General features: G+C 42.9%; 1 protein-coding gene and 1 pseudogene across 14 annotated transcripts in view; both read left to right on the forward strand.

The window, feature by feature from the left end:
- The window catches only part of GNG12 (G protein subunit gamma 12), a 211,790-nt gene that overhangs the window by 146,613 nt on the left and 55,605 nt on the right, over nt 1–9,572 (forward strand). The gene's annotated exons all lie outside the window — the stretch shown is intronic.
- LOC111743517 lies at nt 2,075–2,193 on the forward strand (annotated as a pseudogene).

Genomic DNA, 9,572 nt, shown 5'->3' on the forward strand with positions numbered 1-9,572 from the left:
TCTTGTAGAAGTATGAGCTGCTTTGAAATGGTGGGAAGAGTTGGGGATAGGCGAGCAACCAATGGTACTAAAGAGAAAATAGGTGTGGTGTGCACAGGAATAGACCAGCGGGCACCCAGCTGCCCAAGGAAGGATGGAGTTGTGGAGATACTCAGGGGAGTAGGAGGAGAGATCTGAGACGTTTGCTGACTTGACAGTTTGGCCCAGGGCTATTCCTGGTCCAAGGTCACTACCTACCTTCACAGCAGGCAGTATTGATAAAATTGTCCTCCATTTACCATCTGATTTGTTTTACATTATTTTGATTGCTGTTAATATAGTATATGTGCTTATGTTCTTTCAAAGATTTTTGAAGTGGCTTTTAAATACACATATGACATAATGAGATTCAGAAAAATAAGGAAGGAAGGAAATTTGGGGGACAGGAAAATAAGGTGAAGTCAGAGGTAAGGTTCGGCCCCCAGTGCATGGATGACAGCCTGTATATTTGCTAGCAAGTACCATACTCTTGTGTCTGAGCTTCTGAGGCATCAGTACAAAGAGGAAAATGCACTCAGTTAACAGTTCCTTGTGGCTGGAACAGAAAAGCACACTAGTTACTCAGAAGAAGCAAAATTAATTGTGATTCAAGGCTTAGAGTAATTTCTCCTCAGTGCTCATAAAGAGAATACCACATAAGGTAGCAAACAACATCCCTTTGGTAACTAAAATAATGAGGACCACCCTGGACAAATGATGTAACACTGAGTGTAGTCCAAGAAAAGCCCTTCCAGTCCAGATATGCATTTCTCTCTTGGCCTTGCTTAAATCAAGGATACAATGTAATGGTTTCAGCTAGGATAACAAATACATATTGTCATACTGTCCCCCACCCCCACCTGTGATGAACTTCACAGATTGTCATGGCTTATGATGCTGAACCTGAGTATTTGGCTGTGTACCGAACTTGATACACAAGTTGAAATCTACTTGCCATCCCTGTTCTAAAAGAATAACAAATAACTTCTTGAAAGTACTCTGAATATTATTTTTCCTCACTCCCAAATCATTCTGCACTCTGACTCAGCCTGTGGAGTGTCTTTGATGCACAGAATTTACATTGACCCTATTTACTGTGACCTGTGTGGCTCTTTTCCTCATTCCAAATATCTCTCTCCTTCTGTTTTGAGTCCCATGGATACTGGAGTGTTTGGGGAGAATCAGGGCAGTTTGAGAAGCTCATGAGACTAGACATAGTAGGTAGACTCCATGTATTTGTTTGATGGTAGCAAACTATAACCTGGGCTCCTGTCATCCACTTCTGGGACTCTCTTCTTCTGGTTGGTAACATTAATATTAATTGTAAGAAGTCATGTCTGATTGGTGGCAGCATTGTTAAGATGAACTGGCAGGGACAGAAGGTAGTGTGAAAGTAATGTTAAGCCTAGACTTTTTACAAGAATGTGATAGGATCATAAGTTTTTAATTCAGTAAAGATCATTGTCAGAGAAGAGCCTAGAATTCCACCAAGGACAACCCATGAATGGGAATTTCTTTGGGGGCTTTATTTTCACTTAGATCAGATTTATTCATTAGAATTATTTTGTTTGCAAGTAACAGAAATCCAACTTAAACTAGTTTCTTGACTGACATCACTATGTTGTCCATGCCGGCATGAACTTCAGGCTTAGCTGTACCCAGGGGTTCAGAAGATATCAATCATCAGGCCATCATCTTTCACTCTTTTCATCTTTTGGCTCTTCCTAACTCTCGTCAGCTTCTCATACTCATGAGCAAGTGCTCCCTCACCATGATGCATAGGTAGCCAACAGCATTACATTTCTGTCATCCTCATAGCTATGGATCTCAGTGAAAAGAACATGCCTCTTTTGCTATTGTTCTAACAATGATACTGAGGAAGGATCTTAATTGACCCAGTTCAAATTTCTTGCCCGAATCGACTTAGCCAGAAGTAGGCAGTAGACAATAAGCAGTGTCTGTCTAACCATACCTTATTCAGATATCCCTTGAGGGAGGGTGAATACCTCCAGAATCACATGGAATGGGATCCCCTAGTAAAAAGGAAGTAATTTTAGTCTACAGCTGTGCCACTCTGAACATGCCCAACCTCGTCTGATCTTGGAAGCTAAGCAGGGTTGGGCCTGGTTAATACTTGGATGGGAGACCACCTAGGAAGACCAGGTGCTGTAGGTGTAAAAAAATAATAATAATAAAATAAAATAAAAAAGAAGGAATTTTAGTAACAGAAGAAAAAAATTTAATTCAGTAAAGATCATTGTCAGAGAGGAGCCCAGAATTCCACAAGGACTACCCACAAATGGGAATTTCCTTTTGGACTTTATTTTTCATTTAGATCAATCTTATTAGCTAGAATTAGGAAGAGAGGAAGGGAAGGAAAGGGAAGGGAAGGAAGGAAAAGAAGGAAAGGGAAGGGAAGGAAGGGAAGGAAGGAAGGAAGGAAGGAAAGAAGGAAGGAAGATGCCAAGCAGATAAAATTTTTAGGTACCAGCATCCACTGATTTAGAAATTCTTAATTTGGGGTCCACTAAACTTGAAAGGCTTAAAATTTAGATTCATCATCAGTTACATTGACTACCCATTCCAAATTTGGTATCATGACAACGAATAGCAATAATGAGCATGTAGAGAGGACGAGGACATGGATAGGTAGCTTTCAGCCTGAGGACCTCATGTCGCATCCTCAAGCTCTAGAGGAATGGTTATTAACCTGGAGTCAATGAATGGGCTCTATAATTACTTGCAAAATCATGTGTATGCACTTATTTTTACCAGAGAAAGAGATCATACTGCCATCATTTTCTTGTAGGTCCCCTGCTGCTTAAGAGCCATTGTTTCAGACTTAAGTTATTTTAGGTTTGGCTAGCTCAATCTTATGTATGGCTCATTTCTTATCTTGGTTCAGCTAGTAAAGTTTAGCATCCATGATAAACATAGCTCCTTATGGAACAGAGACAGTGATGTCAGTGGCTGAGTATGTTTCATTAAATTACATGTTGATGTTTTTAGGCATATATGTCAACTTTTCATAGTCGTAGCTGCCATTTACCTAGTGCTTACTTTGGTGCCAGGCTTGGTGCTAAATGCTTTATGTGCATTGCCTGAACTATATATTTATACACATGACTATAATTCTGCGAACCTCAGGTCTGTTATAGTACCTCCTACTGGAACCAGCTCCTTCTAGATGTCCGTCTGGGAACATAGGATACAAACTCCAAGTTTCTCTCCTTCCCCATGTCTGCTGTTGTGGGTCCACCTGTCTCCACCTTCCCACCTATAGACGATAGAATCATACAATCCCCGAATTGGAAAGACACCACGAAGATCATGCAATTCAGTGGTTTTCTAGCTTAAGGACTCCTGAGAAGGAAGGATGAACAGGACCCAAGTCCCTGTCCTGCTATGGTCACAACTGTCTCCTGAAAACAACTTATCTGGGACAATAAAAGAGCTCAGGGTTAGATGTCAGGCTTGATGTTGAGTCCAGGCTACCTCTTCACTTCTTTGCCTATATGACCCTGGGGAAGTTGCCTAACCTCTCTGAGCCACAGTTTCCTTATTCGTCAAAGGGGATAATAATACCTGCCTCATGGCGTTGTCAGGGGGACTGAATGATGTAATGTCTGTAGTCTTTGGCCTAGTGCCTGGCACATAGTCAGTTCTTAGCAAAGGTTAGGTGTAACTAGTACATTGCACAACATGACTTGTGAGACATAGTTAAGACACTGCTTTATTCTTGTCTCCCACTGTTCCTTTAAAGTTTATTAAATGTGATGTGTGTTCTCTCATTTCCAGGAAAAAAAAAAAAACTTGATCAGGCCTATGACTTTTCTGCTTTCTCTTAGGTAATAAAAAGTCCTAAGGCTACTTTAAGTCACACACATACGCACACACACATTCACTTTGGAAACTGGAAATGCTCACTCTAGTCTATGGACAGTCAATATTCATACCAAGAGGGGATCTTCCTCCATCTTGCCGTGAGGGCCTCCCCCGCCTCCAGCTACGCACTGCTTCACACCAGGTGAGGCCGGGGGAGGGAGGAAAGTTTTTACCTGATCGCTGCTGTCACACTTGGCCCTGGGTTCTCTGAGCCTGGCTATAGGTAAAGGGACTCTTCTCTCTTTTGGCTGCTTCTGTGGCTTTCTTGAGGACTCCCCACTGGAACTTTCCATCAGGCTCTCCCAGGATTCGGGCAGTGCCTCTCCTGCTGGCTGCTACCATCTGCCATCAGCTTCTGATTTCCATTCAGATTCTCTTTTGGGGTCCTCTTACCCTCAAGCTGAATGAAGCCCTCTTGGGTAAAACCTGTTTTGAGGAGACCCAGGGTGGCATTCACAGTGCCCAGACTTCACATTCCTTTAACCAACCCCCACCCCCGCCACCACCACCACGGGGGAAAGGGCAGAGCAGTAACTTTCCCCAACACTGCCTTCAACTCTGCTGCTTGAGGCCGCTTTGGCCCCCCCTCACATTTGGTTCCCCAGGCAGATGTCGAATACCAATCCCCAAACTCTAGGAGACACATATCAAGCCCTCCACATGTTGCCCTTGAAAGCCTTTTCTCCAGGCATGAGATGAAGGCTGACTCACTCTACCTCACCTGCCTTGGGGAGGGTAGGAATCAGAGCATTTCTGAGGAATCTGCCTCAGAAAATCCTCCCCCCACTTTCCACTGTCCTGAACCTGTTTATATCCTCTTATGGATCTTTGAGCCAGCCAGGCCAGCTTCTTAGACATTTCCACATAATGATCTGGCCCCTTGCTTTGGAATTTCCCATCTGCTGAATCTTGATGCCGCAGTGGAAACTTCCACTTTAGCATCCTGTTAACTGTTAACCTCCGCCCAGTGCAAGGAACTCCTCTTCCACACCCCTAAAAGTGGCCCTTCATCCTGGGCTTGAAACCCGTCCAGACACGGAAAGCTCCCTCTCTCTCTCCCTCCCTCCCAAGTGTCCCATTCCAATGTCCTGATAAGTTGGAATTGTTGGAAAGATGACGCTCCCGTGAAGCCAGGCCTGGCTCCTAATAACATCCCTGTTAATGGGATGGGAAGCGTGTGTGTGTGAATCTCATCGGAGAAGATCTGCATGGGCAGCAGAGACTTCGAGTGGCAGCCAGGCTTTCACCAACACCTTGTTCTCTAAGACCACAGGGAAGCCTTGGACCTTGTCTCAGGGAAGGTTTTCTCTATCGTCATGCCAGAGTGCACTTGACCTAAGGGAAAGCTAGTATTTGGAAACACTGCTCAATCACCATTTCTCATGCTCATGACCCTAACATACCTTCTCTTGATCTGAGAGCCGATTTGCTGTGCTTCATGGGGGCATGTTGATCAGGGCTCCATTCAGAGTTTATGAACTCTGCAAACTCAAGCCATACAGAATGTGCCCCGCTGCCCTCCAAAAACACCCCTCTCTCACATTTTTGCCGTTTTTCATTTATGCTTAAGCTTCCTTTGGAATCAGCAGATTTTTCTGCCTTCTCTGGCCACAACATTGTGAACTTGGCCTCTCTGCTAAGATGTCTTCCTTTGTCATATGCAGATTGGGCCACTATGATGGGAGGTCCCATAATAAGTAGGCCACTCTATGTTTAGGCCTCCTACCCCATGGTAAAGGCAGCATCTCAGATGAGCAAGTAGCACATGCTGGTATGATGCTTGGTTTAGCTAACGTTGGAGTCACTTTGGAGACAATGGCCTAAAAATGCATTTTGGATAGTTCTGTCATGGACTAGTTTCCCTGGGCAAGACTCAACATTATGTATCCAGATTTGAACCTGGTTTTTGTCCTCATGTTATTTTTATTGGCTGTTCACCAAAATGGTAGAATATAGCTCCCACCCTCCCTTAGGCCCACCCTGTGAACCTCATGCCCCAGATGATGTCGGAGAATGATACTGAGAGAATAGAACTGAACTCCCCTAGCACTACTCACCTGTCTTCTTCTCTTGGCCTGAAGGAATATAGTGGTTTCCATTTGGCCATTCAAAGATCTAGATGTACGAAATAGCTAACAGGCTGTTAACTAAAAGATACTATTTGTATACATTGTAAAGTAGGGAGGTGGCATAGTATAGGCAGATAGACTAGAGTTCAGACCTCTCCTTGGCTACTAAGACAAGTGATTGAACCTTGATTTCCTCATCTGTTAAATGGGGATAATGCCACTGCCTCATAAGACAGCCGATTAAAGGAACCAGTGCATGTAATGAATTCAGCACAGTGGCCACACAATTCTGCATAGTGTATATTCAATAAACTGTAGCTATTACCTTTATTTGTATATCTGTTGTGACGATATCTTAAAAAAAAAAAAAATTTAAATCCTTGAAAAAAGTGGCCTTTAAAACCTTGAAAAAATAAAAAATTCTCTAGCAATAGTTTTTTTTAATCAAATAGGAATTCGAGAGAATATTAAAATATGCACAACTACCTGCTTTAAAAAAATTATCTTGCAAAACTCATTACTTTATGGTGTACAAGTGATTCTGGTTGGAAAGGCAGTGTGGCCCAGGGGCTAAGAATAAAGCTCAACCTGCCCAGCCTCAAATCCAGCACTAAACCACCTTTGTGACCTTGGGCAAGTCACTTACTCTTAAAGTCTTGATTTTGGCATCAATAAAATAAGGCTAATACTGCACAGGGTTACTAAGAGAATTAAGTAATCTATACAAAATGCTAGCACAGGCCTGGCACACAGCACCCAAATAATGGCAGCCATTTATTTACCCATCACAATATTATTTTCATTTTATGGGTAAGAATTTGTAGAACACTTTTTCTCCTTGTTATAAATGGCTTCATGAGGACACTGTTACATGTAAGAAGTAGTTCTGTTTTATTCAAGAAAGAACAAGAACATTTAGTAGCAGGTTTGCTTATAAATACCAAACTGTAGCATATACAAAAGCAAGCTGCATTAATGAAACCGAGCAACTTTCCCTTTTTTAGGTCTCACTTAATTTGCTTGTTGTTAAGATTTGGGTAAGTGTTTTTGCTGGTAGATTAGGAGAAATTAACACATTATTTTTACAAGGACTGTGAAAATATGCGAAGGTAGCTGTGTTTAGGTAGGTGCTTTAAATTTAGATCAGTTTATTTTGTTCTCTTTCAATAAGACTGACATAGTTGGCAACTTTGTGGAGCCCAAAGTGGTCATAGAAAAAGGTGGAGGAGGAGGCAGGGTCTGAACCAATGGGATGATCCAAACTGGGAACCAAGGCTTGATCAGGCAGGTATGGAGAGCTCGCCATGGCTGAACTGGGATTCCTGACTAAGGAGGTTTGTTGTCTTTAACAAGACTATGTGGACAAGCAGTTCTGTCCTAGGATTCCCCTGGAGCAAAGGATAATCCTGAGCCAGTAGAGATCCAGTCCCTGTGTCCTACTGACCAGTTGCCCATGCTGTGCCAAATATAGGGTTTGAATAGAAAGAAGACCTCATCATTATTTGTTGGATTGATTTTAGAGTTTGTGGAACTGGATACCTTTGGTGAATGAATTGTCCAGGTGAGCAAAAAACTGTCCTTAGAGTTGGGTCTGCTTACCTCCATAGATAGGTAGTTCAAGAGTCATCTTTTTTTACATGGAGGCTTGAAACAAGGCTGGTAAGCCAGAGAAAGGAGAAGCAGTGCAAGCCTTAAGGGGAGGGACAAGTAAGTGGAAAAGCTACCACTTTAGTTGGCTGATCAGTCAGTGAGTATTTATCCAGCATCAGCAAGTACTTATCCAGCATCAGTATTTATCCAGCATCCTCCACATGCTCAGGGCAGGATGAAGAGGTAGCAGAACAGGAGGGAGACTCTGGGTGGACGATCACCTTGCACTCTTCCCCAGATCCTTAGTCCACTCCCTGAGGCAGAGGCAGAGCCTTGGGATCTCAGAGAAGCCATCGGTTGCCTTATGTGGACAAGGCTATGGAAACCCCTTGCCAACACATTCCTCAGCCATTAGGGCCAACCACAGAGCTAATGCTGGTTATGGAGCTTAAGATTTAGAGTCTTCACTACCAGGGACCCCTTCCGATGCCCTGTAGTTAACCTGCTATTCCCAATTTTGTATTCTTTTTTTTAAAAGACCCTCCCCCACCAAATCGTATAAGGCTCAGGATCCACAAAAACTAGATCTGTCCCAGGACCAGAGAGAATCATCACTCACACTGGGAGTTTCCCTCTGCCCTGTTTCGCCATCACCGAGACACTGAAACTGCAATTTGCTTCTTCCTCAGGTACAGGTTTCGCCCCGTGTGTGTCCTTTACCGTGGTGGACCTGAGTTTCCACAGGGAGCTCCTAACCCTTTAAGTGAGGGAGGGGAAGGCCCAGGGAGGAATCATCCGGGCTTCTCCTGGACCCCGGGCACCCTCCATGGAGTGGAAGGGTCCCACTGTTCCTGTAGGAAGGCAGAGTGGGTGCTCTTAGAATGCCAGTGCTTTCGTGGTTTATCAGAGAGAGGCCCTGTGACAGAGCCCGTTAGGAGGGAGCCAGCCCTGTGTGAGGGCTGTATTGGCTGGCCAATATAGGCCTGGTGGAAAATTCTCCTTAAAAAAAAAAAAAAACAACAACAAAAAACAGAATATCCTCGAAACTATATCAGTTTTAGGCAAATGAGCCAGCCAACCTACAGGACTATGCTGATAAAGTATTCCACTCCCTCTTAGCCCTTAATCATGGCCGTTCCATCTTATTCCACAAGAGGGCTGGAGTGCTTTTCTAATCAGCCAGAATTAAATGTATGGAGACGAAGGGGAAGAGGGATAGGCCCTCTTTGTATGTATCTTTCTAGCACTATGTGAAAATCCAAGTCTGAAAATAATTTCCTTTTTTCAATGAAATGCTGGCCAACGTCTCCCCCTGGAGGAGAAATAGAGAATTTTATTTAAAATGGGCAGTAGGGCATCCTCATTGTTCTGACTGATAATCTGGAAAGAACTTGTCAGCCTTTCATAAGTCAGTACAGTGAAAGGGGCCCAGTCTATAAGGTTTTTGGTATTTTGGTGGTGTTTTATTTTATTTTATCATCTTGAAACAATTATTATAAACTTAGGGGTAAATACTTTTCTTGTACCTGTAAAGAGTAAAATGGTTAATATGCCACCAGGCTTAAGGCTCACACCTAGTAGACTACAGTAGACTTTTCGCCAAGTCTCTGCCACCAGTGCTACTTATGGCAAATCCTTACCAGTCTCGAGGCTCCTTTCGCTCCTTGCAGTTGTGACAGAGACAGAAAACCAACCAGAAAACAGGAATTTTCAACCACCTACTGTGTATCTGTTAGTGATCATAACGGACAAACTCCAGCTCACTGTTGCCCACTTTGAAATATTTTGATTTATTCTTGCTAGTTTAAATTGTTTGCCTCAGTTTGTTTACATTTGCTACTAACAACTTCCAGAAAGTAGCTTTCCCTCACTGTTAGGCTAACTAGGTATAGTTATTTTACTACTAGTCCCTACTCTTTTTGTATATTTTTAAAAGCAAAATGCAAAACAGATTGAGAAGAATAATGGTTAAAATATAAAAACATCCCCATATATTTAATCCTCTGATAA

This window comes from Pteropus vampyrus, unplaced genomic scaffold (assembly GCF_000151845.1).
Source record: "Pteropus vampyrus isolate Shadow unplaced genomic scaffold, Pvam_2.0 Scaffold115, whole genome shotgun sequence".
NCBI classification, from domain to species: Eukaryota; Metazoa; Chordata; class Mammalia; order Chiroptera; family Pteropodidae; genus Pteropus; species Pteropus vampyrus.